At 33.9% G+C, this 4166-nt stretch overlaps 1 pseudogene; it reads right to left on the reverse strand.

Moving 5' to 3' along the window:
• Positions 1 to 1272: 1272 nt before the first annotated feature.
• LOC102775192 lies at positions 1273 to 3407 on the reverse strand (annotated as a pseudogene).
• Between the last annotated feature and the right edge of the window lie 759 nt (positions 3408 to 4166).

Consider the following 4166-nt stretch of genomic DNA (forward strand, 5'->3'; position numbering starts at 1 on the left):
CAATGCCCTTTGAATTTTAGCTGACTATTATAACCATATTTTGAAAATATGACTTTAACAACTCAAATAAAAAATCAAAAAGTCTGTCCTAAGAAGGCTGCATGACATCAGAACATTCATTTTTGAATCATGCCAAGTAGGAAACAATCCTAGTACTTCCAGTAACAGACACATTTTTTTGAACAAGTGACTTCAGTTTTCTAAGTCTTAGTTTTTCATCTGTAAAGTGGGGATGACATTTACCTAGCAATAGTTTTTGAAAGCTAAATAAGATAATAAATGAAAAGCATCATAATGTCCAACCCATTAAATATGAAATTAAAAAAAAAACCTCGAAAACTGGTATTCACCTTCAATCCTAGCAGCTAAAATGTAAGTTATGTTCGTTACACATAATTTTGAATTAGAAATTTAAGGAGAAGTATGTATGTTTTGACTTTAGCAAGCCAACAACATATAATATTTTGGAGAGAGAGAAAAAGCTAGCATCTTGATGTAAAAACTCTTATGAATCAGCAAATCTAAGAATCAGATGATGTCTAATTGACTGACTTTATACTTAGTCTCCTCCTGAAGTTCATTGTTAGCTTTCCTAATTTTAAAAGTTAAAATTTATAAGGGCCTCTAAAATATACTGTGCTTAAAAAAATGAGTCTGATGGAAAATGAAGTAGTAGAAAAAATTATAAATAGAGATGAAAGAAGATAAAATTCAGACTCAGATTAATATTAATCATAATACATTTCTGGAAAGTTTTTTCCTAAAAAAAATTCACTTAAATAGCAACTTGTTTTGGTGTAAGAAATAATGTATGTTGCTTATTTCAAATATTTGAAATTCTATTCCCTTTTGAAATAAAACTATGGAACACTCATATAACTTATACCATGTTATTAAGCATAACAGAAATTGGGTTAAACAGCATTTAAAAAGCAATACTAGTAAACATTATTGGAGGTGTTAAAATATTTTTTAAAGTTGATATTAATTCATAAACTACAATTGCTAAATGCGTATGACTTAAATATTAAAACCTCTTATTTTAATATAGTATTCTACCATCACAAACCCCGATTTTCTGCTGGCTTCACAAACCAGAGAAGTAGCTAGGACGTGCCAGAGTCAAAAGATAAATATCATCCTACACATTTATATATTTAATATTAAAATTTAATATTACACATATTATACACATATGTAGTGTATAATAAGCTATATCATATGCATATGTGTATATATGTATGTATATTACTAATAGCGCAGGTGTGTTTTCTAATGTTGATAAATTTTTACAAATATTTCCCTTTTATAGAGTCCCGATTGAGCTGCCAGATGCTGAAAATCTTTTTTCTGGGTTAAAAGCTTGTTTCACCAAACCTTTCCTATTAAATGCTAAATTTTTGCTGAAAGTTGAAAGAATTTGGTTTGGAGGAGCTGTAGCATCTAATCTTGTGTCACAGGTGGTCACTCACTTCATTAAACGCAGGCAATATATCACCCAGCATCTTCCTTGTTTACACCTTTTATCAGCAAAGTAACAAGTCTAGAGTTATCATGGTCAGTGTAAAATTGTACCATTTCATTATTTCTTATCCAGAACAGCTTTGCTGGAGGTACAACTGAGATCTGGCATTCTACTTTGGCTTCACTGAGTCTCCCTCAAACACATTTTTGCTTTCTGGTTTGCAGATAAACACTGGTGTTCTATGTTCTTTGGCAAGGATGTCCAAATGCACAGTAAAGGTGGCTTCTCCTGCTGTTTTGATGGCAGTATATACCTAAGTCCCAGCTTCTGAAGATCGGACCACTTCAAAAACGAGTGAATGAAAACCCTTCTAAGGCAATATCACTTTGTGAAAATCATCTGATTAAACTGGCCTTCTATTTAGGTAGCAGGGCACATCAGAGCTGGCAGTCCACCACTTTGATGTCCATTCTGCAAAATCTTTTTTCTTCAATGGACGTGTTCACTGCTATTTGAAATAAATGTGGTGGGCAAAATTTTTCCTGGATCAACTCTGCTCATTCACATCTCCTCTGAGAATGATCTACTTCTGGGGACAATAACCTGCAGTCGTGCATGTTCTGAGTTGTGCTGTGGCAAATCTTGCATCCCACTGTCTCAGGAACTTGACACTGCGATTCACGAGATGTTAGCTGTTGATTTCCATGATGAAGAAGGTTGTCCTCACATTTCAGCTTTCTCTCCAAATCTTAATCTTGAATCAAAACTTATTTGTTTGGGATTCTATATTTCATGATCAGGAGTCCTTGGTATGAGTCTAGATTTTGCAGTTTGGTATGGCTTATCATTTACTGGAAGTTGAAACCTTGTAAAGACTTTTGCTGCTACTGACATCATGCTGTGATGACAATATATACTTTTTAAGTGAATTCAAATGCAGATAACAATTAAGTGTAGCTAATCATGGAGGGCATTTTCAAGGCAATGAATCTTAGGCAAGGAAGACTTTGATGTAGAGAATATATATCAAAGTATGAAGTAATTTTGAAAAGAATACTACAGATGTGATAAACAAAATACTACATGAAAACACCACATGTAAAATACATAATAATCTGTTTTCATAAGAGATTCTCAGGGAATCAACTTTGGGGGTGGGCAGAAAGGATACACTTACATTTTTTTTGAGGTTAGCTCTGGTGGGGTGGCTCAGTTGGTCGGAGCGTTTTCCCCTATACCAAAATGGTCCTGGGTTTGATCCCTGGTCGGGGAAAATATGGGAGGCAACTAATAAATATTTTCTCTCACATTCATGTTTCCCTAGAACAATTTATTACCAAGAGAATTACCTCACCAACAAAATTTGTTTCCCAGTGTTCTATAGTAGATTGAAAAACTAGCCATAATCCTTCAATCTTCCTATGTTCATGCCCTTTCAATGTGGCTGTGAATTTCTTTCCATCAAGGAGTGACATTTCCATTTTTTTTTTAATATGAGCTGGCTATGTGATTTGGTTGGCCAATAGAATGTAGTATAAGGGACAGCACGCCAATGCTGGGCCTAGGGCTCAGGACTTCAGAGTCATTTCAACTTTGCCCAACTGTCAGGTAAACTGTTCCAGCTGGCCTGCTGAAGAGAGAGAGATGATGGAGAGCAGAGACATTCTTCTAGCTGCAATCATTACACATAACCACCTCCTGGCTGGCTATACTGTCAAGCTCAGACACATGAGTGAGCCCCATAGAGAGAAGAAAACCTGACCAGTAAAGATAGATCAATTTCCAAAACACAGAATGAGTTAAGTAAATGGTTGTTATTTTAAACTACTAAGATATGAAGTGGTTTGTTATGCAGCAAAAGCTAACTGGTACATATGGTCAATAGTCACCTGACAGGGGAATAAGGTTACCTTAGTTTATCACACAAGTAATCTAAATGCATTCCTACCCTATATAAAATAGGTTTAATTGACAGTTTACTCAATTATAAAATAAACTTTTCTCCCAAAATGTATTAATCAAGTTCAATATTTCAGTCTTGCTTCTTTAAGGGCTAACTTAAAATAAATATGCATTGTGATTTTGATCTCCATTGAGTTTTGAATTCTGCTCTTGATATATGAACACCAGATGGCTTTGACTGTCTAATTCACCTTTGGAATAATCATTATAAAACTGGCTTCTGGTTTTAAATCATTTTACATTAGAATACCACACAACTGTCTAAAATGTCAGAGAGAAGAAAGGAATTTTTGTGCATAAAACATTCTATATATTTTAGATAGGCTTAGTGTAATTCCAAATTGAGAAGCTTTCTAACATTTCACATGGTTGCCTTTCTATGCACAGACTATGCATCTCTCTGTGTATGTATGCATCAAATAATTAATGGTCATATAAAGCAAACTGCCTTTCCTATTGTCCAATGTTAATTAAAGCCAAATGTCCCTTGCATAATGCAGCTAATGTATTTTAATTAGTCTGTCTTGTGCAGATGTGAAAAAAGGGAACATGCAATTATTAAGGGGGAAAAAGTACACATTGTACCAATAATTGTCCACAATGTGAAATACTATTGCTTTTCCCCTGTGAGTAATTGAAGTATTTGCCAAATAATCCTCTCTACTCTACACCATTTAAATATTTAATGTAATATTTATAGAAATACAATAATGTAAATAATTCATTCACAATGATATAC

This window comes from Myotis davidii, unplaced genomic scaffold (genome assembly GCF_000327345.1).
Source record: "Myotis davidii unplaced genomic scaffold, ASM32734v1 scaffold473, whole genome shotgun sequence".
Lineage (NCBI taxonomy): Eukaryota > Metazoa > Chordata > Mammalia > Chiroptera > Vespertilionidae > Myotis > Myotis davidii.